General features: G+C 49.1%; 1 protein-coding gene across 2 annotated transcripts in view; it reads left to right on the top strand.

Moving 5' to 3' along the window:
• Oatp30B (Organic anion transporting polypeptide 30B) overlaps positions 1–18,306 on the top strand; it is a 253,853-nt gene that overhangs the window by 139,041 nt on the left and 96,506 nt on the right. For both annotated transcript variants that reach the window (XM_050171658.2, XM_050171656.2), the window contains exon 3: positions 5,618–5,662. The gene's annotated coding sequence lies outside the window, so the exon portion shown is untranslated. The remainder of the gene's footprint in view (positions 1–5,617; positions 5,663–18,306) is intronic.

Raw genomic sequence — 18,306 nt, 5'->3', positions numbered from 1 at the left:
AAAGAATGTTAACGCAAGGTCGAAACTCTACGCTTTCCAGCCGCGACAAATCCTGACTCCAGGTCCCCAGTGGTCTTCGCATCGCGCCGGATGTATTTCAATCTCATCGGCTCTCGCATATCGGCAGCTCTCGCGATAGTTTCACCCCTTCGGCGTTACAATGTCGGTCTCTTCGGTGCGCGCTCAGCCACATGGGTACATAGGCGAAGGTCCTGGGTGCATTAACGATGGGCCTCGCCCATCGTTAATTCGGCAAGCTACGAGCGCTCAAACGACCTTCCTAAAATCAACGGACCCGAGAAAACGCTTGTAAGCGTCCCGTGTTCCTACTTTGCACGTGATCTCTCTCTCTCTCTCTCTCTCTCTCTCTCTCTCTCTCATTTGCATTTCCCCTTTCCTTCGCTATTTTAAATTCCATTTCTTCCGTACAAGGCAGCCAACCGGACGTTCGTCTGGTTAACTTCCCTGCATCTCTCTCTCTCTTTCTCTCTCGTTCTGACATTCCTCGTAAGACCCACGTTGACGAATCGCACCAATCTGTTTGCTACGGGCCCTAATGAGCTGGCTCAGTACGTTAAACTTTTCCGGAAGAATTTTTTTTATTGCCAGTTATACGTCGATTGCAAGAACTGGGCATATGTGCAGTTGTTAAGAACGGCCAGCTGCAGTGCAAGTTTGCCACCCAGTTACGACTATGGCGGCAACATTCCGGGAGCGTCGCCGCCAACCTCTAGCCACAGCGTGACTAAATCGGCTTTGTGTCGGGGAATAATACGCGCATCCTCCACACTCCGTCGCTTCAGCTAGGATGCGTTCGATGAAGCAGGCTTTGTGCTGAAACCGCCGCCAACCTCTAGTTTCATCGTCGTTGTGACGGAATGAGTTCGGCGGGCCAACTATTGTTACTAAACTCCCCAACGCGGACCTGATCTGCTACGGGTGCGCGAATTGCCGCGGGAACGCCGGTTTGCGCTCCTTCCCACGCACCGACCAAGACGCAAGACAACGCGCTACCCGGAACGGCTCCGAGTTCTATCAAATTCGTGTGGTGTCGGTTTCGGACGGTAAACACGTGCGTGTGTGCATGTGTGTGTGTAAACCGTCCTGCGGAGAGGCGGCTTGTTTGCGATGACCAAACGAACGTTCGCATCACCTTGTATCGCGGGAGGACCGAGTGTTTAAAAACTGCTGTTGTGCGGATGCTCGACACACTTCTCTTAAGCAGTCATGTTGGACTGAGACTCTCTCTCAAGCAGTCATGTTAGACTGATGTACTTTCTCAAACAGTCATGTTAGACTGATATAAATACTGTAAATAAACCCATATTCCTCGTTCTCGATGAGAAACAGTGATTCCCTTCATCAACGTCCTCAGCGTGGATAAGTTGGACGACGGCATGGGCCAGCTACCTTTGAATTCATGCCGGACTCCAATCTTGACAACGGATCACGAGCGATGGGATTGAGCCCCCAATCCTGACACAGTGCGCAGACTCTACAGCGGAGCATACGATACTGCCTCCGTCGCTGTGCGGTCTGTTGTCGATTCCCGAGTTCACGCGTGAGCTCGCGTCATCGCGGCGAGACACCGATGAAATTAGAGACGCGTGTTCGCTTATTATTCCGCCTGCCTCGCGCGAATCCCGTCGGAGGCGGCGTTGCGCCATCGCTGCATATCGTTTCCTCCTCTCTGTATCTTCGCCAGGCACCTCGCGATTCTTGCTATAGCGAGAGGCGAGTTACTAATGGTGGTTTCTAATGGTGGTTTTGGGCGACCGAAACGAATGGAAATCGAATAGTGGCAGGAGCGAATGGAATCGAACGTCGAATGGTTTTCGAATAATGAACAGCCCATACGACAAGTAATATAAAACGATGCTCGTATCCCGGTATTCCTGAAGGTAGCACGTTTCGGCCATTACGTGGTACTTTACGAAGCGGTGTTTACTAAAAGCGCAAATGGAGCATTAGGAGCAAACAAGTACTTTCTTCGCATGCGCAGGACTGCCCGTAGAGTGCGAATCATTGCTGTACATGCTGCAAAGAATGGCGACGTAGCCTGATCCGCTACGCAAGTTCTCAATTGTCTTTGTCTATACTGATACCGCTGGGGTGAAAGTTTACCGTACTTTTGCTCTAATTTTATGTTTAATTGGGTGCAGTTGACGTTCTGAAATATTCGAAAAGTATTCGCTTTTACGAATAGTCACTGTTCGATTCGAAGACCGAATCGAATAGGACATTATTTCATTCCTTATTCGAATGTTTCGAATATTAGCTCCCGCTTAGTGGGTTCCATTGGTTGATCTGGAGAGGCTGCCGAAATCCTGGATCGAGTTGCTCTGATTTCACCAAACCGAACGTGCCGGCGGAAAAAAAGAAATACTCCGTATAGTGGATCGTATACCGGAAATTTTTGCGCACACGTCACATGAAGCCGACTTCCGCTCTGTACGTTTCCATGGCAACCAGGTTCGCCGTCCCACAATGGGCGGAAGTGACGTATGCTTCTCGTCATATTTCCTTCCGAATCCGCAGCCTCGGCTGCGGTCCAGGAAGTGAGAGCGACCCGGCGCGGAGCCAGTGTATCTGAAACGGCCAGTGGAACCCAAATGTCGAGCCTCGCATCAAAAATTAATTCTCGTCCAGATCGACCCGTGAAAAATACCATAATATATACGCGAGGCAAAGAGATTCCTGCGAAAATTACTGGTGGAGACTATGAACGAGAAGAAGGGGAGCGGAGGCGCCCGGTTTACGTAGGCCGCAAATACATAAACCCAACAGACAATGATAAGGGCGGACTATCGCGCTTTAGATTTGTCCGAATATTCGGAAATTTAAAGTATTAGCGAATTGAATTCGGTCTTCGATTTGAGTAGTCACTATTCAGAAGTGCCAACATCTTTTTCGGACAGTTTTCGGATGTTTCAGAATCGTCAACTGTGCTCTATCAAATATAAAATTGGAGAAAAAATACGATAAATTGCACCCTGGTGGTCATAGCAGACATAAAACATGAAAAGTTACGCAGTGGAGCAGGCGAAGTCGCTGGGCGAGCCAGACTTAACCTGCTGCGCTGCGATTGTTAGCACTCGACGGAAAGTTTCTCGGTATGAACTGCATAATATAATGACAGGAACCTGTAAAAATAATACTGACATGGGAACATTGCTCTATGATAACGGGTGAAAACAGCTGTTCGTTATTCTAAAACTATTCAAAGCGTATGTGATGTTGGATTCTATACGATTCGCTTGTGGAACTATCCGATTCGTATTAGGATCGGTGTAACATATAACGTTTGCACAAGACTGGAGACGCTAGCTATACCAGACGTCTATTTCATTCATTTTTTTCCCCTAGGTGCACCAAAATTTTTAAAATTGCCTGTGGAAGATAGCACAATTCTAACGCGTGAGCTAAATTACTCGATGAGGTGCCCATCACTTCTACGAGAAATCAGAATGCTTAATTGAATAAAAGATATAATTACACTAATTAACTTTGAATTGATTACATTGCGCCACATATTTCAATTTACGAATTGTAGCCAGTAAGTTCGCAATGCATTCATTCATTCATTCATTTGTATTACTGTGAAAAGGTTTATTTTGGTGTTTGTCACGTTAGCACCGACGAGGCTTTTGAACAGCTGAGGCCTCGTTGTTTCATCGTTTTGTAACGCCGTCGGAGTCCTTGCATCTCGAGCGTGGGCGCTGTTAAACCGCTGCCACGAGACGTTGCAGCAGCTGCTGCTGCCGTGTACGAATGCGTCGGCGTCGAATGCGTGAACGGCCAACGCGAGACGCTGTTGGAGCCAACGCGTTTCGCTGTAGTATACTTTTGATTCGCAGAAAATTTTTAGCTTAATTGGTCGGTCTGTATGTACTAGCACTTGCGGAATACCGAAGACTTGCTTGGACGCGAGCAGCAGCGCCTTTGGCGGCACTTTGTAACTCTCAGTTCCCACCGGAACGCGTGAGACAATTTTTTTCAACGATATGGATATCTGGCCACTTAGTAGCTCATGACGCCGAAGGCGTCGGCAGCTGCAAAATCGTGGATGTATAACGGCTGCAGCGTGAAACACAGAATGCGTTTGTGCGATGCTTCGTGATTGAACAGACCACCACAGACGCCGATTATTTTCGATGGATGTCACGGTGGAATTTGGTAATCTTATTTGTGGAGCCATCCGTTATAGGCGCTCTCTATCAGCGGAGTCATCATGATCATCAATGGTCGCGCCCAAGGCTCCGGCGTTCTGGCACTCTCTAAAAATTTATAACCAGCCAAACTCACTGCAGAGAACATGTTAAAGCGCTGGCACCCCGTGCGTGGCCGTTGAGATACAGTGTTGCCAACCATCTAAAAGCGTGCGCCTACATTTTGGCGCTCGTCTTGGAGCCGGCTTTCCAACCAAGGCCGCGGCGGCGTTCTAAAACACGCCGCGATGTCAAGGTGACGGAGCCCTCGCTTATACGTGAGCTTCCCGTACGTGAGATGGAGTGGTTGGCGCCTCGTAATTTCCAGCCGGTCGAGGTCACTGGAGCGGGTGCACCAATCCTTGCCCTGCTATTGGCAGCTGCTCCACATCCCGTTATCGCAGCCTCGGTGCGTGCCATTCCGTCTCACCAACGCTGACGTATTGGGAATACACGATGCGCTGATCCTTCTGTCGCACGGAGTGGTTGCGAAGCGGTTGTTTCTGGCGTGTATTGAACTGTTTAGGCGGCAACGAGTAAAGTATAAGTGGTCTAGCACATGCATTCCTACTCGGAGGGACGCAAGAGAAAGAGAGAGAGGGCGGTTACTCTTTATTGCAAATTAAAGTTGGTTTATCTACACCCTAAGTCCAAAAACATCGCTTGCGCTCTGCTTGAGAGCTAGCCCAACGAAGTCCGCAATGAACCTTTGACTGTGAAGTGTGATTCTGGTGGAATGACCATTCGGTGGACGGGACGAATGAGATCGATTATGGTTTAAGTAAGGGGCACAGTGGTGAATGGCACTGCGTCAGAACGAGCGGTGTGTTGAGATAGTCACCTCAGGGACGACAGGGAGGCGGGCATTCTGTGAGTAGACTTCGAAGAAGATGTTTGTGCGATCCGGTGAATAGATTGGTTTGTCTGATCTGGGTGCTGCCCGGGATATACCCCGCTCTCGTCCCTGTATGGTTGCTAGATTGTGGCGTTGGGGAATGAACGAGCCAATCAAATTGCCCGCGATATCGTATGCGAGGCTCCCAACATTCACTTATCGAAACTACTGTAGTTTCCTTCGTCCGATAGTCTTTTCCTCCTCTTCCCCTTCCCCCGCCCCTCCAACATCATGTCCACTTCTGATCGCAGTTCAGGTGTCAGCACATGTAGCTAAAACGCTTACAGCGTGGCCAGCGATAAGTTCCTTACTTTAACCTTATTCATAGTCAACTATTTAATACCGCTACTAAACAGACATATTAAGTGAATCTGGATTTGTGTACGCTTCCGGAGGTGCACACAAATAAAAAAAAAAGTGATAATAATGGCACATTGCATATCTGTTCTTGATGTAACTTGCTCCGACATGTCGACTTACCTGCCAACCTCTCTCTTGTCTTCTTTTCTCGCAGGAACCGCGACGCCAATAAGAGTGACCCGGACACTCCGGAAGTGAGGTAAGCAGCACCACGTCCGACGCATTTCCTGCAACGCGCTCGACCCGCATCGCCTGTGTCCGGCCGGCACATGTATAACAATGCGTTGAGCCCTTCCCCTGCCTTCGTTATGCCCCCCTCCCTCTCTCTCACACACACACGCACACTCACACACGCGCGGGCACGCGAAGACACGCACTGCAGTGGTTTTTCCTCTCGCCCGTTGCACAGCGATTGTCGTCCCTCAGCAGTGCGTTGCCCTTTTTGTCGTCACATGTCCGGTTGGTGATACTGCGGCGTCAAGACGAGGGGGAAGGGGGGGGAAGGGGGGCCGCGGCAGTTTCCTGGTTTCCGCGTGGCCGCGTGCAGAGATGTCGCTGCCCGGTGTGCGCACTCTAAGAAAAGTTTGCACCCTTTGAGTCGTATCTTGCCACGCAACAATAAACGTCATCTGTCTTGCCCGCATTTCCTTTCTTTAACGCTGCGAGCCCGATACTTCCCGGTAACGAACGGCATGCGCGTTGTCAGCATGACATAGCATTGCCGACAGGAAAGTAGTGGGCGCGGCGTATTCAAAGGAAACGCAAGCAAGGCAGATGACCATTATCGTTGTGTGGCAGATATGCACCCCAAAGGGTGTAAACGTTTTTTTGGAGTGCGTGCATTTAGTCCTTCTTTCGCAAACCGGTTTCTATCGGCACCGGAGGGGTTCAAGATAAGATTTCCTGAATGGCAGCCGACGGCGACTTCTTAAAAGACAGCAGAGGTTAAATGCCAGGCACTTGCCTCCTATACTTAACCGAAACTGGACTGCGCCATCGGGTGGCTGTCTGCTCACAGCTTTAAATGCTTTTGCTCTGTTAATGTAAAATGCTAGGCTAATTGGAACATAAAGTTTCTTCGATTCTGGCTAAAATGTCGCCTTTTAGCTGGCTACCGGTACGATCTACCATCGAATTTGTCAGGGCGTTCAGATCTCATGCTAAAACTAGCGAGACAGACATACACGTCGATCAAGGGTCACTACGGTAAAGTTAGCGACATTTATATTCCCAGAACGTGAGAAAAAATGCGCTTCGCGTTCTTTCGTTACCATGGAAAGATGGCGGCGGCCTGTATTTAGTTTCGTGGCACGACCTCCATTCTAGAAGTTGATTGGAACGAATATAGCTTGCAACCGGTGCCGTGTCGAGATTCACACAGAGCACGCGTCCGGACCGGCTTCAATTTCGCAATTGCAACTTGTGCGATAACAACTAAAGCGTCAATTAACGAAATTCGTATCAGCAAATTCAGTTATTGCTGCTTATTGCGTGCTTTATCACTTATTGATTTTGTCCATAACCGAGCAAGACACACGAAACTTAACTAAGCACCTGAGGCCAGATTCGCAAAGTTTTTCGTTTGCAAGAGTTGCAGTCAAACCACTTTATAACGAAACAAGATATGACGGATATAACGAAGTCAGTAAAGTTCTCCTTGAATTTCCCGTAAAGATTCACAGTGCAGTGCATGAAATAATGGATATAACAAAGTAATGAATATAAGAAAGTGTAATTTTGGCTCGTCCTTCAATTCTGCGGTATCCAGGTTTTACTGTATTTGCCATTGGTTGGTTGAATTAGTTAATATCTCCAACGTCACGATTGGTCAGGCACTGCGCCTACTAAGTGTTCTAGTGTAAGAAATTTTATTTATTAATTAATTAATCAATATTTTTTTTTCATTTCATCGTATCTTTCAGGCCCCTAGAGGCACTCTTCAAGGAAAGGGGGAGGGGGTACAGGAAAGGGAGAGGCACTATTGTACAAAAGCAAATATAATAATAATAATAATAATAATAATAACATACTGAAATACCGGTAGGAGAAATTCGATGTTATGTTGAATACTAGCTCTGATGGCAGAAGCAAATGGTATGGAACGTTCCTAACCGTATAGCCCAAGCCCATTTGTACGAAAGAAATTATATACCTTATAACCTATACATCCGATAATATATTGTGTGAACATATATGTATTGTATCTGATGCCATGTTAGCGTTCGAGATTATTGGACATGTGGTGCATACGAGGCATATGTAATTTTTGATAAAAAGGAACTAATAACCTGTTGCTCAAGAAATATATCCAGACCATTGCAGTTTCTTCAGTTTGCATATGATTGGGCGTCGCATTTATGAATGTCCATACATTCCTTATAGGATTGGTCACCAGTGCTGCTTGCAACTTTAGCGGGTGTGACGAGACGACGCAGCACTTTCTTTTCCACTGCCCGTCTTTCGACGCTCAATGATGTGTGCCATGCGAGCTAGTCTCAGCCGCCTGGAGAACAGAGGGCGGTCAGGGGAAAAGATCGTGCGATATCTGCCTAAGCACTCTCGCGTGCAAAAGGCCACAGAAAGCTCGTTGCGCTTCCCAAAAACTGACTAGACTCTGCGAATGCTTGGGGCTATTAGCGAACATTCCTCTGCCAGTGCGTTCACGCCGTCTGCCTCTACTATTTTTCTTGTGTACCCTCGCCCTCCCCAAGTGTAGGGTAGCCGACTGGGCGCACGTCCTTTGTTCACCTTCTCTCTCTCTCTCTGCTTGGGGCTATTAGCGAACATTCCTGTGCCAGTGCGTTCACGCTGTCTGCCTCTACTATTTTTCTTGTCTACCATCGCCCTCCCCAAGTGTAGGGTAGCCGACTGGGCGCACGTCCTTTGTTCACCTTCTCTCTCTCTCTCTCTCGACCGTTTGTTCGTCCCCATCGCCCGTCGCCGTTCATCTTCCTTTGAAACAAGTGGAACGGGTCAGCGGTGCGTTGTTCGTCGTTTTGCGCAAACGGCCTTAAGATTTCGGTGCACTGGTGTTCTGCGTTTCACACTTACCCCCGCCTCCGTGTAATCTATAATCAGCGCTGACGACCTCGCACACATTAAGTATGAATGAAAAGAATTACAGCAGCTCTGAAGCGTGCATATTATACTACTCCGTCGGAAGTACGTGGTCCAGTTGTGTGACTCACCAACACCATTAAACCATTAAACCATTCAGTCTCCCCCCCTCCCTCCCCGGTCCTGCAGCATCTGCGGATTTTCCCGTGCAGCTGTTGTAGCTTCGTATACAGTTCCTTCGTGTTCTATGCAAGTGCGTTTCGAGTGAGCAAACGGACTCGCTGTCTTTACGGGAAGCACGTATAGCTGTGTTCGGAGTTCACCATTATTATTTTTTTCTCTATCTTCCGTCCCTTTATTTCACGCGCGTTCGCAAGCGGATTGCCTAACTGATTTGTCATGTCGCAGTGCTCTTGATAATTGTAGTCCCTCCCTCTCGTCTTTCTCTCGACTGCCAGTGGCTCAGCCGACTGATTGCGGAATCGTGCTTCATGCTTTGCCCTAATCGTTCGGCACGAACGGAGAAAGCGAGCGTCGAAATAATACTCACAAAGAAAGAAAGAAAGAAAGAAAGAAAGAAAGCCTACGAAGGTACACGGCGGTGGTCTGCGTTCAGCCGGGCGTCCATCGACCTTATTTCCTCTACTTCATGCGGGAATTCCCCGCTCGCCAGCCACGCACGGACATCTGGAGTTTCGCCTTGGCTGCACTTTCCTTGCGTGCAGTCTCTTTCTTTAGTGCAGCAGTGGTATATCCTCGTGCCCGTGGCAGAGTGCTGTTCTTTTTCTTTTGAAAACAAAAAAGATAGCAAGGGGGGCTAGAGGGAGGTTGCTTGCCTTTTGCCAACGTCTGTTCTCTTGTCCGTCTGGTTATTTCTACTTCTGCCGCCCTGGTTGCAACACTCAGCCGTGCTTTCAACTGCTAGAATGCATTTGTAGCGACATTGCAACTTCATTTGCGGCGTGTGTAGCCGCCTTATAGGACGTTGCTCTTACTTGCCGACAGCAATAATTATCATCGAAACTTGTAGATGATGGGTGGTAAGAAGAAATTAGACAGATAAAATGTTTGACCTGAAATCAATGCACTTAGTCAGCCATGACAGTGTCACTATCTATCTATCTATCTATCTATCTATCTATCTATCTATCTATCTATCTATCTATCTATCTATCTATCTATCTATCTATCTATCTATCTATCTATCTATCTATCTATCTATCTATCTATCTAATCTCATCTTATCTTATCTTATCTCGCGCTATCTATCTTATCTTATCTTATCTTATCTCGCGCGCTTTTCTTCTTGCGACCCTGCACTGAGGAAATGTGGAGAGGTAGAAAGAAAAGAAGAAAGCAGAGATAGATAGCACAGCCAGTCTTGCTCACCGCACAACTTCCACATCACAGGATCACGTGTACTACAACGAACACCATTTAAAGCTAAAACCGTCTGTGCGCGTATCGTTGTCCCTATAGGAATTGCAGCAGTATAGAACTGGGAAGCTGGGCGCGAGTCGGCTGCTGGCATTCGCAAGCATGCTTTGCCTTCGTCTTTCCGATAGCACTGTAGAACCGTGTTTCATAATGCGACAACAATGACTTCGTCGCCCACTGCTGCAGGGTCTCACGAGGCCGTCATTCCGAATGAGCTCTGTTCTGACGAGGGTCTGTGATCAACGTGAGCTAGCGTAGCCCATATAGCTCGCTTGGATCGCAGACCATTGCAGTTTCTCGGCGCATTCGCGGTATAGCTCGCGACTGCACAAAGAAACTGCACGCGGTATAAGAGCATCGGTGCCTGGTGGTCGGGCGAGTGTTTGTAATCCTGTAACCGCGCATACCCACTAATACATAAACTCTGTGGTATGCGCGAGCAAGGTCGCTATTTTCGGATACTCAAATTTCGCTATGCTGGCATTTTTTAGCCATTCAGAGAGGCCCTGTCAGCCAATAGTTGGCATGACGCGCTTGCGCCGGAAATAGCATGCATGCTTGTTTCCTTAATTTCGGATGTCGCGCCTTTCTCTCTCTCTCTCTCTCTCTCTCTCTCTCTCTCTCTCTCTCTCTCTGCGTTGTCGTCTGTGTCGCGCTAAAATTTTGTTTACTGATATAATTTAGATTTACCATTTTGCCTCTTTACCCTTTCCGTTAACAAACATGAGCGTGCCGTCACATTCAACAAATAATTGTTTTCTATCTATGTATCCGTGTATTGGCTTTCCGTGTACTTATTCTTCTTTATTCGTACTAATTCTGAACTTATTTCTCTCTCTCCCCCTCTTCCCACGTTGTGGAGCGAACGCTTTCTTACATGTATACGCATAAAGAGAGCATAATCACTCCTCTGCAAATTGTAAGAGAACGAAAATATAAGCTCGAGTTATACCAGCAGTGTTTCTTTTTCCCTGTGACTCGCAGTAAGGTCATTCGGCCGGAAGACTGCTTTTCCTCGGGGAACAGCGACGAGTCTGCTGCAGCCACCGCCGGGGGGCGTGGTGGGTAGCGTGGAGCGTCGCGTTTGTGGTCGTCAGCAGGGTAAACCAAAGTTGTGCGTGCTCGGTGAACCGAGCTCTTCTTCTGAGGCAGCAGCAGCAGCAGCAGCAGCGAGCTTCGAGGGTCGCGCAACTCCTCGATGGGGTTACTGCTGAATCCTCGTCCTCGCTTTGTTGTTCGTCGCCGCGAGTTTGCTTTTGACAGCGCGCGGAGGAAGAACAGGTTTCCTTTTGTTGCTTGTGTCCTTTCGTCTTTTAGGTTACGCGTTTTCCTTTCTTTTGCGTTTCCTTTACTATTTTATTCCCTTATTTTTGGATGCACCTAAGCTCTCGTGATGCGTGGAGGGCATTCTTGTTGAAAATAAAAAACGTGAACTGTGTGGAAAAGAAACTACATAAACTAATGTTCGAGGAACGAAGGTCGATTCTCTATCTCCCTCTCCCTCTCTTTCCTTTATTTATTATTATTATTTTGCGAGTGCTAGCTTGTTGTACTTGTTCTACGTTTGTCTTTCCGGTTTGCTCAACTCTGCGCGGAATGCTGCTTGTTTATGCATACGTAACAGTTGAGCGACCTGTTTCGTGCTGCTGTTTTAACGAGTGTTTGCTCGTTTTCTTTGCTTTTCTTTCCCCTTTCTTTCTTTCTTTCTTTCTTTCTTTCTTTCTTTCTTTTTTTTCTTAACGAGACGGGCTGTTTGGCACGGGCTGGTACGGTGTTCCGTTTACGGAGCAAGCTGTGCTGCGAGATTCTCGGCATTGTAGCGCGGTCGTAAGGTCGCTCTTTCTTTCTTTGTCTCTCTCTTTTTTTCTTGTGGCCGAGCAGGACGTGGAGCAACCGCGTCAAGCTGGCGGCAAGAATACGGCAGCAGGATAAATGCGTTTTTTTTTTTGTTTCTTTTGCGCAGTCGGCCATGTTGTGATAAAGTTTTAATCGGCGCTTTAAAGAAAGCTACATTGTTTTAGAAGCACCTTTATAGATATATCGCCTCGGACCATTTTATACGTTTGAATATGTTTGGCTGCGTAATAGACAACGGAGGAGTCGCAAGCCAATTTGTGGCAAGACGATCTGTGGCTGTTATAAATCATTATAAATATGTGACGCACATAATGATTCACGGCGTGGGGCTGGTATACTGGCGGGGAGCTCAAGACAAATGATTGGAAGGCTCGAGGAAGTCAGGCTGGCCCGCGATGCTTGATCGTCTGCTGCTGCGTACGGGGAAGGAGGCTTCACCGCGAGGACCACTCCGTGGCTGTGCCAATTTCGTTTCTGTCCCAGCGTTTTTTCTATTCGGTTGGCCTGCGGAATACATAACGCAATGACGCCGTATATTTTTTTTTTCGCCTTCGCTGGCTTGTTTTGGCTTGGTTGCTTGCTTACAAGGCTTCGTAACGTAAGGTGCTTCTCAGTGCCAGAACATCGCAGCTCAACAGCTTCTGTGTTGTGTACACGGCTTACGTTAAAGGATGCCAAAGCAGGAAAAAAAAAAAACGTTAAAGGAGTCTTGACAAATATTTTCGAAGCTACTAAAACTCTGCGACGCGCTGCCTGCACTTGAAAGAATGACACTCGACAAGTACGAACGTCGGGGAATGCCCGAGTATTACAACTTGATGCTGACGTTCCTCTCGAAATGCGGAGCCCGGCGTCATCATATCATCGTGACGTCATGAAATTGGAAGAATGAACTAGTGTGTCATGACGTCACGAGGCGTCCAGCTCGAGCATGTACAGTGGGCCTGGACCTCTATTTAACGGAAAAAGAAAGGAAAAGAAAAATGAGGCATCGATAATATCGTGTCAGTATACCTTCAAGTTGTGGTATAGCCGGGTCGATTGCGCATCTAGAACACGGAATACGCCGGTCTTTCTTCGAGCTGAAGGCACGCGATGCGTGAGTGCATCGTATGATATCGCTTGGCGGTCACGAAGGACAAGTGCCTTGGGCGCCGTTCTTTTTTTTTTTTTTTTTTTTTTTTCAGTACAGGGCACGCGGCCGCGCATTTCGGAACACTTTTCGTGGAGAAACCCGATGCGCGTTCGGGAGGCGCGGCTGACAGCTCCGTTGTTGCCGGCTTATGTAACGTGTAGTTTGAACGGTCTCCCTGGCGACCTTTCTTTCTTCGAAAGCACGAAGTGACGGCGTTCTGCTCACGCGCTGCTCTGCAAGGGCATTGCGCGGCTGCGTCTTGTGTTTTGTTTTCTTCTCAGAAACGTCGTTCCGGACCGCCTTTTTGTCTCGTCAAATGGTGTGGTGGTGGCTGTCTGCTCGGCGAACGGCCTTGAGGTTCGGAGAACGCGGCTGATGGCCGGAACCTCGCTGAACGAGAGAGAGAGAGAGAGAGAGAGAGATAAGTGCATGAGTGAGAAAGAGAACAGGTTACTTCATACAGAAGTTTGAGACGCTGAGACTAAGGTTTGCTTTTTACGGTAAAATAGCGCAAGAAATGAAAGGCGGACAATAAGGAATGAACAGACAAGTGTTGGCACGGAGGGGGTGCTATGCGACCGTGACCGTTGATGTTAGAAGAATGCGGCGCAGCGGTTCACTTTTTTGTTCCTGTCACGGCAGTGCTATAGTCAGACGCCTTGACTCATGACGGTTTTTTTTTTTCGGTATGCGCAGGCGGCACGTTTTGCTTGCGCATAAGGACCTTTTCGGCAGGCAAGCAGCAAAAAAGTATAGGCAGCCAAGCAGGCGTGAAGGCTGACGCTACATTGGGACCCGTTGCCGAAAAGCTAACTTCTTTATACTGCGCTGTAACATATATAATCGTCTAAACGTTCGCAGCCGCCGGGTCTACCCGTATTGGTTAACGTCAACGCAAAGCGTCGTTGGGCACGGGACGGTCTCATTGACGGCTGACTAGACTGAATGTTTTGAAGTGTGATTTGCATGTATAGCGGGTGCCAACGTCAGATACGGTTTGCAAAAACGCAGCTTTGTAATTCCTTTCGCGAACTGTGGTGCTACTAGAGCTCCCCTTCCTTTATCGGAGAAGGAGGAAAAGAAGCTTTAATAAGTGCGGGAGGGTTTAGCCTATAGCCTTACAATGGGAGTGGCACCCCATATATGTTTTATGGTGAAATGTGTAATACGGGTGTCACACGGTGCACATTCGATCGGGCTCGATCGCGAACGAAAGCGCACTGTGTGACACCCGTATTACACCTTTCACCCTAAAACATATATAATGGGTACCACTCCCATTGTGAGGCTAGACTCGATCGCGATCGAAAGTGTATCGTACGACACCAGCATAAAATATTATATAGAAACCCGAAATCTAGCCCACCACTATTTGAAAAATTAAAAAGAGAGAGAGAAAAAAAAAAGATGGAAAGTGGTAGAAATGCAACGCATACCCCTCACACGAGAAAGAGAGCACGTACACGACGATACGTATGCAAAAAATCCGATAAGTTCATGATGGAACCTGGTTACACTCAGAGACTAGTCGACGTTGTTACGTTTCGCCTACAACGCGCGGTAATGCCGGCGCGGATGCAACGGACGCCGGGGCTTCGTTCAAAGCGGCGGACATTTTGGCCCGTTCGACGCCGCCGCAACGCCTCCCCGCCAAGCGTGTCCAGGCGTGTTTCAGTGCCACGTGTCTTCGTGTGTGCGTGTGTGTGTGTGTGCCCACGCTTGTCAATGCGCGGCAGCCGGGGAGCGGAGCTCCCCAAGTGAGGTGCCAGGAGGTCTGTCCGTCGGCGGGTTGGCGATGCGTCACTACACTCGGCTCAACATGTCTCTCGGCTCGACCGTGCGCGCCGTCGTGGGCTCATGCTCCGCCGTCGCGTGGGCTCATCCCGTGACCTTCCTTCTGGCCCGCGACGCCGAGAGTATAAGAGCAGCTGCCCCCGGACGCCAGGAGAGAGGGCTCCGATTTGTACTGTTGAGTTACGTGCTCTCCCGTCTCTCCACTTCGGTCGACCTGACCGGCCGCTCTTTTGCTATGTTAGAATAAACAAGTTGTTCTGTTACCAGTCTTCTCATGCTTTGCCGGGACCTTCGGAAGCTTCCCGTGCCCCAGGCCGCCAGGCCAACGCTACCCTTGGGGCTTGCGACCCATTTGCAATAACGGGCGTCAGCACCGAAACCCCAACAACTGGTTGCCAGCGGTGAGATCGCGACAACGGAGGCCAGCAGCGAAGAGATGCGGTTGAATGTATGCTGAGCAGCACAACGACCATCCGGGAGCAGTGCAACGAGCCCTGTGTGATGACTGGTTGCCTGCAGCGGAACGACTGCGCTGAAGTCTTGGCTGCGAGGTTTGGTGAGTGCGGGACTTTCTTCTTCTGAGTTTTGCCAGGCTTTTGTTAGTGTTAGAAACAGAGCTGGTAATTGTGGTTGTCGTTGCTGCCGGGTTAGTTTGCGGCAAGACAATAGTAGACAGTAGAGAAAGCAGCATTCAGAGCAGCCATGGATTTGAAGTCGTTGCGCAAACCGATATTGCTGGAGCTTGCAAGAGAGTTGGGTCTGGATGTCTCAGACAAACTCAGAAAACCAGAACTGCTAAAGGCTATTCTTGAGTTAGAAGCTGAGGATGACGAGCTGTCGGAATGCCTTGAGACCATTGAGGAGAGGGAGCGTGAACTTAAAGAACAGAAAGAGAAAGATGAGCGTGAACGAAAAGAACAGAAAGAGAAAGATGAGCGTGAACGAAAAGAACAGAAAGAAAAAGAAGAGCGCGAACACGCTTTGGAAATGAAGCGTCTCGAGGTAGAGATGGAACGCGCTCGTAATGGAAGTCAGGCACACGGTGCAGGAGAACGAGTATTCTTCAAAATGACTGACCTGATGCGGCCGTTTAAGCTTGGAGAGGACATTGGTTTGTTCCTGGTTAACTTTGAGCGAACGTGCGAGAAGCGGGGGTTCTCTCGGGAAACGTGGCCACAGCGCTTGCTCACTTTGCTACCCGGCGAGGCGGCCGACGTAGTCGCTCGCTTGGAGAGAGAGGAGGCAGAGGATTTCGACAAAGTGAAATCGAGTCTGCTAAAAAAGTACCGGCTGTCAGCGGAGGCGTTCCGTCGGAAGTTTCGGGAAAATGAGAAAGGCAAAAGTGAGTCATATACAGAGTTTGCGTACAGGCTTATGTCAAACATGCAGGAGTGGCTCAAAGAAGAGAAAGCGTTTGGTGACCACGAGAAAGTTCTGCAGTGTTTCGGGCTAGAACAGTTTTATAGTCGGTTACCTGAGAACGTGCGGTACTGGGTCTTGGATAGGCCAGACGTTAGTACGGTGGCTAGAGCCGCTGAGTTAGCCGAGGAGTTTGTGACGCGTCGGGCTCGCGGAGCTAAGGACGGTCAAAAGGGTGAATTTGGCTCCAAGTTTGAGAGGCCGAAGTTCACACCCATGAGAGCAAAGGGGGACACACGTAGTTCGGATGCAAGTGAAAGCAGTCCGACCGAACGTACGGAGACGGCGGCAACCGAAGCCGAACGCAGAAAGCGGTTCGAGACGAGGCAAGCGCGCGTTTGTTATACGTGCCAGAAGCCGGGTCACTTTTCGGCGCAGTGTCCAGAAACAAAAACAAAAGTCGTGTTTTTGTCTTTATGCAGCACTGACGAGAACATGAAGCTTCTCGAGCCTTACATGCGAGACCTCCTCGTGAACGGGAAAGAGTGCCGAGTGCTTCGCGATTCCGCAGCTACAATGGATGTAGTTCACCCCTCTTACGTAGAACCCGATATGTTCACGGGCGAGTGCGCATGGATCAAGCAAGCAGTGGAAGCTCATAGCGTGTGTCTGCCGGTAGCAAAAGTGCTTATTGAAGGACCTTTCGGAGCACTTGAGACGGAGGCCGCAGTGTCATCTATGCTGCCCCCCCAGTACCCGTACCTATTTTCGAACAGGTCCGATCACCTCCTGCGCGAGAAGGGGCTTTTGTTTGGTGAGGCTAGCGTTCAGGCCTTAACCAGATCGAAGGTTCGGGAGCTCGCTGCAAAGGCGGTAGTTGCGGGGCCGACGTTGTTGAACGATGAAAAAGGGTCAGAGGCGCAGCAAGCTGGTATTCAGAGCACGCCCGAACGGGATAAAATTGAGCCTGTAGCGTTAAAGGCACCAGATACTGGAGAGGAAATTCCCGATGCGGGAAAGTTAGAAGAGCTTCCGGTCGAGCTTCCGGGACTAGGCTCAGTGACGAACAGGAAAGACACCGATCAAGTCATTAGTGACTTAATAAGTAAAGCATCGCTGTCGCCTGAGCAGAAAACCGAACTACACCAGCTCTTACAAGAGTTTCAAGGTCTGTTCTCTGAGAGGCCTGGTAGGACTTCTGTCCTTACTCATGACATAGAACTTACCTCCCCAGAGCCAGTACGATCCAAGGCGTACCGGGTGTCACCCCGCCAGAGCGATATTATGGAGGCTGAGGTAACGAAAATGCTACAGCTCGGTGTTATTGAAGCGGGTGAGAGTGATTATACCTCCCCTTTGATTTTAGTTGAGGTACCGGGCAAGGAACCTCGTCCTTGCGTCGACTACCGCAGGCTTAATTCCATCACTAAGGATCAAATTTATCCGATCCCTAACATCGAGGAGCGCCTTGAGAGAGTGAGTAGCGCTCAGTTTATTTCCACCCTAGATCTTGTCAGGGGTTATTGGCAGGTTCCACTTACAGAAGAGGCTAGTAGGTATGCGGCGTTCATTTCACCAATGGGGACATTCCGTCCTAAAGTTTTGAGTTTTGGTTTGAAGAACGCGCCATACTGCTTTTCAAGCCTCATGGATAAAGTGTTGCGGGGACAGCAAGAATTCGCTTTACCGTATCTAGACGACGTAGCGATATTCTCCGCATCCTGGCCTGAGCATATGGCGCACTTGCGGGCAGTGCTAACCCGCCTGCGCGATGCGGGCTTGACAGTCAAGGCTCCCAAGTGCCAGTTAGCACAGGCCGAGGTTGTCTACCTCGGACACGTGATTGGTCGGGGTCGTCGCCGCCCCTCTGAAATAAAGGTGGCCGCTGTGCGAGACTTCCCGCAACCGCGCACGAAGACCGATATTCGGTCGTTCTTAGGTGTCGCCGGCTACTATCAGAGGTACATCCCCAGGTACTCTGATATCGCGGCTCCCCTAACGGATGCTCTAAGAAAGACAGAGCCGCAAACAGTCGTCTGGGATGAGACAAAGGAAAGAGCTTTTAGCGCCCTAAAGAGCGCCCTAACAAGCCAGCCTGTGCTACGATCGCCCGACTACACAAAAGGGTTCGTTGTTCAGTGTGATGCTAGTGAGCGAGGCATGGGCGTTGTACTGTGCCAACGGGAAAATGGAGAAGTAGAACA

This window comes from Dermacentor andersoni, chromosome 6, assembly GCF_023375885.2.
Source record: "Dermacentor andersoni chromosome 6, qqDerAnde1_hic_scaffold, whole genome shotgun sequence".
Classification (NCBI taxonomy): Eukaryota; Metazoa; Arthropoda; class Arachnida; order Ixodida; family Ixodidae; genus Dermacentor; species Dermacentor andersoni.
The sequence above is the reverse complement of the archived record's forward strand: the minus strand, read 5'-3'. Positions and strand labels throughout refer to the sequence as shown.